This window comes from Plectropomus leopardus, chromosome 5 (assembly GCF_008729295.1).
Source record: "Plectropomus leopardus isolate mb chromosome 5, YSFRI_Pleo_2.0, whole genome shotgun sequence".
NCBI classification, from domain to species: domain Eukaryota; kingdom Metazoa; phylum Chordata; class Actinopteri; order Perciformes; family Serranidae; genus Plectropomus; species Plectropomus leopardus.
In genome coordinates this window covers 512093-522170 of record NC_056467.1, presented here as the reverse complement: position 1 = coordinate 522170, position 10078 = coordinate 512093, and the positions used below count along the sequence as shown (strand labels likewise).

The window sequence follows — 10078 nt, the reverse complement described above, 5'->3', positions numbered from 1 at the left end:
GAGGCCGTATTTACCCACTTTCTGATGGTGCTTACTTCCTTTCATTGTCAGCTGTCCCTGGTGGTCTAGTGGTTAGGATTCGGCGCTCTCACCGCCGCGGCCCGGGTTCGATTCCCGGTCAGGGAACAAAGTTTTGGGATAGCAGTTGTCCATGAGGGCTTGGCTTGCTATCTGAGCCGGAGGAGGAGGGGCTGTCGACGTCCGGGCATGAGGCCGTCAGTGTGGAGTCGGACCGGCAGCTGACGGGCTGAACGCGGCCTCCAACAGCAGCTGCTCGGACAACAACTGCACGTCAGCGGCTCCTCCGTGTGCTCATGTGACAAAAAAATGACTTTCCCAGGGGATAATTAATAACGTTGTTGTTGAGAAGCAACTATGATGAGGTGATGTTCACAGGTTTTACAGAGAAACAGAAGAAACTCTGCTTTTTGACCTCGTAGTTATAAATGTGATTAAATGTGATCCTTCAGATCTGAATCACAGCACATCGTTTTTGACAGAGAGCTCTCCATCTGTAGACTTTTATAAATGTGATTAAATGTATTTTTTCTTAATATTTATTTTTTTTTTGTTTGTCATATTAAATATTTGTACCTTTTTATTTTTATCATATTTACTTACTCTTTTTTACTTGCTATCGATTCCTTTACCTCTGATTTACAGTTTTAGTATTTTACTTATTTATTACTATTATTACTAGAATCATTATTATTATATTTTGTTATTTACTTATTTGTTATTTGTTTGTCCTACACTTTTGTTGTATGTTGTTGTATTTTGCTATATGTATAAAAAGTGCTAACAAATAATGTCTTGTGGATTGCATTATTGGATTGATTGATTGAAATAAAGCCAGCATTTTGCTGACATGTCTCTACACAGTCTGTGGCGCAATGGATAGCGCATTGGACTTCTAGTCAAGGATCAGCAATTCAAAGGTTGTGGGTTCGAGTCCCACCAGAGTCGAGCTTTATGATGGAAACTGAACAAACGGACAATGTCTGCCACGCTGCATTAATGAGAAAAATTGTTAACTTAACATCAAAATACTGATGATACTGTTGTGTTTCCCCTCAAACTGAGCAGCTAAAACTGAAAACTGTGAGCGGCAGAAACAAACGAGGTTGTTCCAGAAGTACCTGAGACACTTTCTGCCAAATTGCTAATTAATGTACTTAATTACTGACAGCTTCATGAAAGCCTCCAGTGTGTGTTAATACAGTCAGCAGCAGGCGGCGTTACGCTCACTGCCTCCTGTTATTCATTACGTTTGAGCTCAAACACACAAAACAAAAAGTACAAAAAAGAGAAAATAGAGATTAATGACAGTAATTAGCAACAAATCTCAAACAATAATTAGAATTATTGGTCATAATTGTGTCTTAATTAGCCTGGACTGTAGATCTGCAGGTCACAGAGAGTCCTGAAATATCACAACCGTGTGTGTGTGTGTTTACATTTTTCCTGACTCTATTGGGGTTCATGTTTATATGACGTCAGCGACAGAGAGAGGGAGGCCTCCTGCGTTTCCTCCCTCAGCGTCGCCTCCCAGGCTGTGTAATTCGACAGTTCAACAACTTATTCTATACTAAGTTTTTGGCGACGTGACTGTTTTGTTTTTCTCTGTTAAAGCATGTACATGGTGAGCTGGCAGCAATATGTAACAAATTATTTATAGAAATACAGTAATTTCTATCTGGCTCTGAAGTTTGTGTTACTGTTTGGTTTTGGGGTTTTTTTAGTCTCTCTTTCCTAAAGCCAAAGGAGAAATAAGACAGTGTCTAAAAAAAAACAATAATTACCAGGTTTTGCAAATACATGTGAACAAGGCAATGAGCAGCTTGAGAGGAAATGAAACAAAAATTTAAATTTAAAATATTGAATAAATATTAAATATCAAAAATACAAAAAAGAAAAAGAAAAAATACTATTACTTGTAATATATATATATATATATATATAATTATAATTATTATTATAGATTTTATTGGCCTATATATTATTGTTGCTGGGCTTTATTTTTTTGTTTGTTTTTTTTGCTTTGCCTTTTCATTTTATGGTATACCATATTTACTGCCAATACTATTTTATTTATTGTATTTGTAATATTGTATTTTATTTGTATTTATTGCATTTTATTTGTAATATTTGTTATGATTGAAAACCACAATAAAGACACTGTTGCAAAAATATTAAAGTTAAACATTGCAAAGTAACAACAGCAGAGGTGTCTGAATTTATCTGTCTCTGATGAGCTCAGCAAATGGCCTTTTGTTTGATCTCCGTGGCAACTGATACAAGAGCAAGAAGGTCAAAGTTCACGGTGTTATCCTAATCATGTGCATACTGCAGCAACAGTACGAACTATATAAGGGCAGCTGTAGCACCTACTGTAAAGTAAAAAGAAAACGCTTCTGAACGCACCCTGTGTTTACATTTGGACAGTTTCTTCTCTATTTTAATAGCAGTGTATGTGTGCACAAGACATTTCTTAGAATGAAAGGAGGGAAAAAACCTGTTTACAAAAATACCTGTTTATGCATGGACTGAGCCTGCACTGTTTTTCCAAATTACTTTCCTATTTTTGAGGCACTTTTATCCATCTTTGGCATGTAAGAGTGACTGTACCTACCAAAAAACATAAACCAGACACTGTAGGATTTACTGGCTCTGTGGTACAATGGACAGTGCATTGGACTTCTAGTGAAACTCAGAAGAAGTGATTCAAAGGTTGTGGGTTTGAGTCCCACTAGAGTCAACAGTTTGTCTTAAAGCTTGGTGATGACAATGTGTAGAATAACTTTATAGAGACAGTCTGAAAAAAGAGAAAGTGTTACAAAGAGCTGTAACTGTGGAGGTCATGAAGGTCACACACACAGGATGATGCCCACTGTTTCTGTTTGAGACAAGACAATGTCAGGAGGCCATGCTGACCCAGAGAGGGAAACACACACGCAGAGGCATGAGCATTCATTTACACTGGCATGCACGCGCACGCGCACACGCACACGCACACACACACACACACACACACACACACACACACACACACACACACACACACACAGAGGACAGAGGGCGTCTGTGTGTCTCTTCTCTTAACAACACTACTGGAAGTTTATACTCAACTGCCACTGTGTTTGTTTAGCCTGGACTACTGAGTGTGTGTGTGTGTGTGTGTGTGTGTGTGTGTGTGTGTGTGTGTGTGTGTGTGTGGGGTTGTCCTCTAAACTTCTTTGATTATTTTCCGTTTTATTTGCCTTTTTCCTCCCCAGGAGACCTCTGTTCATGTGAAAACTAAAGTCACATGATGTCACATACACATACATTTATTCTGACCCAAACCTGGGGCTGACAGGGCAGTTTGAGGGTCGGTCTGCCATGATGTAAACATTTTTAAGTGTTGAGTTTGCACCTTGTTTTTTTTACTATTTATATTGTTCTTGCTTATCTTGTACAAACCTTGCTACTGTAAAAATGCAAATTTCCCCATTGTGGGACAAATAAAGGATTATCTTATCTAATGTTATCTTTGTGGCTTAACATTCATACAGGAAGCAAACAGCTGGCTCCAGGGTGAAAGTCAGGGGTTTGTTGGACCCACCTGCCCCACAGGTGTTATTACTTGCAGCGTTTGATACTGACAACAATTGACAGCACTTCGCACAGCCGAAAAAGGTGCCTTTTTGCATCGTCTGATGAAAGAATCACTGACCAAGTTGCACATGTGACAAGTTAGGAATGAAAAAGGCTCCAGTGTGGACCTTCACCCTCAGATTATTTATATTCTGTATACATATTTCAAAAATGTGATCCATCCTCCTTTCTGTCCCGAACCAGTGGAGGATTATTTATGTATGTGTGTATGTGTGTGTGTGTGTGTGTGTGTGTGACACATTCACATCATCACAGTATGTCAGCCAGTCCGCCGTGTGTGGTCTCACTGTGTGTCTGTGTATACACGCAAAACACTGTATTTCTCTTTCATACACACACACAAACACACAATAGACCCACTCTGTCGTCCTGCTGTTCCCATTGTGCTCATGGCATCAACCAGCTTCTCTCTCTCTCTCTCTCTCTCATACACTCACACACACACACACACACACACACACACAGACAGAAATGGTACTGTGACTGACAGTTGGTGACGTTCAACATGACTGACCACACACACACACACACACACACACGCACTGTGAAATGAGTTTACACACCTTCAGTTGACGAATTATCTCTAAACTATAATCTAGTGCGGCGCTTCAAATGGTAACATTTACATTTTAAACTGTACAAGGTCCCTTCTAACTAAAATAAAATAAATATATCAATCATTTTTCTTTCATTCTCCTAAAATCCTGGAAAAGCAGCAGAATCCTAGAAATGTTTTCTTTTAACTTTTCTTTTTTTTTTCTTGTCTTGTCACCCTCTTCCCATATTTATAAAAAAAATAGGTGTCAAGGAGTTAAACTGCCAACATTATAATCTCAAAAGTCACACTATTACACAAAACTATTTAGTTAGTTTTCAACAAATGCATTTCCCACGAGGCTGGTCACGGACACAAAACAGTTTACAGAACACACACACACACACACACACACACACACACACACACACACACACACGAGCACGCGCGCACGCACGCACACACACACACACACACACACACACACACACACACACACACACACACGAGCACGCGCGCACGCACACACACACACACACACACACACACACACACACACACACACACACACACACACACATTGTGTGAACACAGATTCAGGTGAGGTTAAAATCGTGGTTTCTCGGGTTCAGAGCGGCACTTCATTTTTAGTTTTACTACATGAGTTTTCAGTGTCATGTCATGTGGCTCTGTGGCGCAATGGATAGCGCATTGGACTTCTAGCTGAATACTCAGGAAGTGATTCAAAGGTTGTGGGTTCGAGTCCCACCAGAGTCGAGTGTTATGGTTTGCATCAAAGCTGCACAAATCAACACTGTTTGTGCAAACTGTTGAAAATACAAACTAACGAATGTTGTTTGAAAAAAGAAAAGCTGTTTTATGTAACGGCAGAGGAATGAGGTTAAACTGTCTTGTGAAAGTCCTCCTGAGGGAAAGTCTGAGTCACAGACACTCTGACCTCTGACCTCTGTCTGTTAGCAGCTAAATCTGGACCACTCTCATCGTTTTGTTTTCAGGAGTTTGTAGCCAAGTTTACTCCAGTTTCTGCTCCGCTGGAGGGGCCGAAACAGGACAAGAACATTTTTTACAGGACCCAAGGAAGATGACTAACATGTAATCTAATTAGAAAAGTCAGTCTGAGAACGTGCTGACGGGACAAACGAGGAGAGAGAAAAGCTGACAGGGTTTTCTAACATTCATCACATGATGTGCTTATAAGACACGGTATGTACTAATCTTTGAAGTATACTGGTTTGAAGTTTATTTATATACATATATGTATGATTTTATACTAACGAGACACAGATCATTTGCTGTCAGATGTCAATCAACCAGTTACTTTAGAATGACACTAAGAGTTTTTGGGTTGTAAATAGAACTGGGATAGTGTCATGTGGGTTGTTGTATATAAAATTTGGGAAGCCGTATATAAAGATGAATGGAGGTAGGAATAAATAAGTGTGTCATTCTTCCTTCTCCTCTTCAAACATGTAATATTTAAGTTTAAGTGGCTAAACTATTTGTGGTTTTGTATAGGACTTCTTTTCTATCTTTTTGTTTTTGTTCATTGCACTTGATCATAAGGCTTGTTTGCTTATTTTTGTTTTGTTTTACTTGTTTTTTTACATGTTTGAAAGAAAGATTCATTCAATAATTCAAAGTTTTATTCAGAAAATGTAAGAGTTTTGTTTTCTAAGATCTCTTTCATCATCATTTTTGCAGCTGTGAGCAGCATCTATATTTCCTTTGTGCTTTGCTTTGTGGGACAATGGTGTCCACCGACCGCCGACTCAACAATGGGCCGTATTCACTCAGCGTTCTGACTGTTTGCATTATTCTCCATTTCTCATTTTTTTCCAATTTGAACATACAACATGCACCAGATCTGCTCACAATGCGTGTGTGGTTTGGATCTGGGACACAACAATTGATTAATGACTAACCCTAAAAGACAAACTGTAAACAGACTTGAAGAAAGTCCCTCGCCTAACAGCGTTAAGGCTGCAAACAATGTTCTGAAATGTAATTTCTGGGCCAGTGATGACAAAAGTTCTAAAAACAAAATATTTCTTCAAAGAAAAACATGACAATATTCAAATGCACCATCATGCACGTCATCAAAGTGTAAATATAACTGCAGCCCTTTATTCTGCTGTGTTCTGTTTTACTTTAGTCTATTGTCTCATGTTGAATTGTGGGAAGTGGAGTCCTCTCAGTGGACATGTTGAACCATCAACATGACGACTCTTTAAATCTGTCCTCAGCTGCTGCAGAATAAAGACTGTAAAACTACAGTGTGTGTATGTGTGTTTGGAAATCCCCTCTATTTATTTATCTGTGTGTGTGTGTGTGTGTGTGTGTGTGTGTCTCAAATTAGTGGAAAGAAACAAAATGACAGAGAGTTTTATGGGACGACTGGAATGATACCGCGACAGAGGGGGAGCAGTGATTCATGATGGGAATGTACAGAGACACAAGAGGAGGTGTCACACACACACCTGAACACAACTCTTACCACACTCACACACACACACCTGAACACAACTCTAACCACACACACATACACCTGAACATAACTCTAACCGCACACACCTGGTTTAAACCATAACCATGACAAACACATTAGAGCATTGTGTCTACAGATCTCAACAATGACGGTGTTTCTTTGGTCCCTAAATACCGTTTATGATAATCAGCTCCTGCGGGATTTGAGCCAACAACCTCTGAATCACTTATTGTGTGTTTCACCAGAAGCCCACTGCACCATAGAGTCACTGTGAGTCACAGATCAGCTGCCTTTCATCAGCTCAGTGTATAACTTGAGTGGAACTTGAACCAACAAGCTTCATATTTATACACCACAATGTTTCATTTTACATATTACAGAAACTATAAAAAACAGGATTCCTTGCAACAGACACACTTTTTACACAGAGTCGGTGCTATTACGTCACTTCTGTGCGCTTCTTTTGCATTTTTGCACAAAAACACACAACGGCAGCATCATGCAGCAATTTTAGACGGCATGCCAGCACTGCAGAAGTAAAAGAGGTGTGGTGTTTTACACAGCAGCGTCTGCCTCTATCTCTGTTAGTAACTTGCTTTAAGTCAGGACTGTGTCCCCCATGTCCCAACAATGGCGAGGCAAAGGAACAGCACCACATTGCTTAAATCAGCCTACTCCATATAAAACTTGACTCTGGTGGGACTTGAACCCACAACCTTTGAATCACTTCTTTAGAAGTCAACTAGAAGTCCAATGCGCTGTCCATTGTGCCACAGAGCCCCTTGCCAAAAAAAGAAAGGTCACACTTGAAAGGTTCAGTTTTTAACATCAGTGGGACTTGAACCAACATCCGTTACATATATATATGCACCGGAAAAGTTCATTTACACTGCATAACTCTTATCAAGAAGGCAAGGTATAAACGTCTGCATCAGTTACGAGGTGGAAGAACAGCATACGTTCATTAAATTTGCCTATGTGATTAAGTCTGGCTGGAATCCTAAAGTTTAAAGGCTCTCTGGAGAGTTTTACAGTTTCTAAATGTCAACTTTGATGGGACTCGAACAATGTGTACATGAGTGAGGTTAGGTTGCACGTAAAGCTCAAGTCTGTAGAGACTTGAACAAACAACCTTTGACTTTAATTTGAAGTACATTCTTTGTTTTAGCCAATGGAGTAATCCTGAAGTTTGGAGTTTCTTTGGAGAGTGTTGTCAATAACTACAATTTCTAAATATTGACTCTGGTGGGACTCGAACCCACAACCTTTGAATCACTTCTTTTGAGTTCAACTAGAAGTCCAATGCGCTGTCCATTGCGCCACAGAGCCACATACCCATGGGAAAGGTCACACTTCCCAGATCGAATTTTTAACTTCAGTGAGCCTGGAGCCAACAACCTTCATTTAATTTTCATTTACATAACACTACTTTTAGCCCTCATTCCCTTCTAAGTATTTACCCTGCCATTAAGTCAGTGTACTACTGTGTAAAACATGACTGTGATTGGACTCAAACCCACAGCCTCTGTTTATCTAAAAGTAACTATTGCTTTATCTGATGTAATTAATTAAAACAGAAAACCTGAAGTTTTTTCAGTAATTACAATTTCTAAATGACAAGTGTGGTGGGACTTGAATCAGCAACCTTAGAAACACTTCTGTAAAGTTAGAATAGAAGTGCAAAGCGTTATCCATTGTGCCATGGAGGTCCACGTCAGTTGGTGACCAGCTCAAGTATTGACACTAGTGGGACTCAAACCCACAACCTTTGAATCACTTCCTCTGTGTTTTTGACTGTCTTCAACACGAGGTCCAACACGCTGTCCACTGCATCACAGAGCCTTGGGTACATAAGTAGGGTTAGATTGCATGTAAAGCTTGGAGACTTTAACCAACAACTTTTGACTTGAATTTGAAATATGTTTATTATTTCAGCGAGTGCACTAATCCTGAAGTTTGGAGGTTCTCTGAAGAGTATTGTCAATAATTTCAATTTCTTAATATCAACTCTCGTGGGACTCAAACCCTCAACCTTTAAATAACTTCTTTTAAGTTCAACTAGAAGTCAAATGAACTGTCCATTGTGCCACAGAGCCACAAGCCCTTGAAAAAGGTCACACTTCCCAGATCTAATTTTTAACCTCAGTGGGACTTGAACCAACGACATTCATTTATGTGCCACAATGTTTCAATTACATAATATTACAACTAACACTCCTTCCCTTTTAGGTATCTAACCTATCTAACTATTATTTTAGCTGATGCAATTAAATTAAGCAGAAAACCTGTAGTTTTTTCAGTTAGTACAATTTCTTAAATGGCAACAGTGGTGGGACTTGAATCTACAAACTTAGAATCACTTCTGTAGAGTTAAACATAAATGCAAAGCACTGTCCATTGTGCCACAAAGGGCCCATGTCAGTAGTTCACCAGCCAAGACTGACTCTGGTGGGACTTGAACCCACAACCTTTGAATAACTTTGTTTGAGTTCTACTAGAAGTCCAATGTGCTGTCCATTGTGCCACAGAGCCACATGCTTATGGGTGAGGTCACACTACCCAGATCGAATTTTTAACTTCAGTGGGACTTGAGCCAAAAAACTGAATTTATGTATCAGAATGTTTTATTTACATAATACCACAAATAGCACTCCCTTTTAAGAATCTACTCTGCCATTAAATCAATGTACTGCATGTAAAACATGACTCTGGTGGGACTTGAAACCACAACCTCTGATTTTAACTGGAAGCAGCTTTAAGTTCATATTATGTTATTGTGGCTGATGCAATTAATTTAAGCAGAATCAATTGAAATTTGAAGGTTCTCTGGTTTAGGGTTACGGTTGAGTTCAACTAGAAGTCCATTGTGCCACAGAGGCCCATGTAAGTAAGTGACAAGCTCAAGTATTGACTATGGTGGGACTCAAACCCACAACCTTGAAATCACTTCTGTATTTTTGAGTGTTTTCAACTCGAACTCCAATGCCCTGTCCATTGCACGACAGAGACATATGCCAAAGCCAATTCCCACACTACAAGTCATAGACTTTACATACTTTATTACTTTTCTTTTCTCATGAAAAGAAAGCGTGTGTTTACTCATTCACATACACTCATTCATTCAACATTTTGGAATTTATTTAACTGAACAAACGCCTATCTCTTCAGTCCCACTTTTTTCTTTTGAAGTGCATTGAAATTCTGCTGTGTGTGTTTGTGTGTGTGTGTGTGTGTGTGTGTGCGTGTGCGTGTGCGCAAGCACATGCTTGTAAAATGAATATGGATACTCACTGTATGTATCTAGGAGTGTGTGTGTGTGTGTGTGTGTGTGTGTGTTGTTGTTTATGATGTTTACTGCGTTACTCTGGGGTCGGAAACAC

At 39.4% G+C, this 10078-nt stretch overlaps 5 non-coding genes across 5 annotated transcripts; 2 read left to right on the top strand and 3 right to left on the bottom strand.

Annotated features, from left to right (window-relative positions):
* Positions 1 to 54: 54 nt before the first annotated feature.
* Positions 55 to 126, top strand: trnae-cuc. The gene has a single exon. It is a non-coding gene; the product is annotated as a tRNA-Glu (tRNA).
* A 4751-nt stretch (positions 127 to 4877) lies between these two features.
* trnar-ucu lies at positions 4878 to 4969 on the top strand. The gene is given in 2 exon segments: positions 4878 to 4914; positions 4934 to 4969. It is a non-coding gene; the product is annotated as a tRNA-Arg (tRNA).
* Positions 4970 to 7386: 2417 nt separating this feature from the next.
* trnar-ucu lies at positions 7387 to 7478 on the bottom strand. The gene is given in 2 exon segments: positions 7387 to 7422; positions 7442 to 7478. It is a non-coding gene; the product is annotated as a tRNA-Arg (tRNA).
* A 457-nt stretch (positions 7479 to 7935) lies between these two features.
* Positions 7936 to 8027, bottom strand: trnar-ucu. The gene is given in 2 exon segments: positions 7936 to 7971; positions 7991 to 8027. It is a non-coding gene; the product is annotated as a tRNA-Arg (tRNA).
* A 1111-nt stretch (positions 8028 to 9138) lies between these two features.
* On the bottom strand, positions 9139 to 9230 carry trnar-ucu. Its single transcript is given in 2 exon segments — positions 9139 to 9174; positions 9194 to 9230. It is a non-coding gene; the product is annotated as a tRNA-Arg (tRNA).
* Between the last annotated feature and the right edge of the window lie 848 nt (positions 9231 to 10078).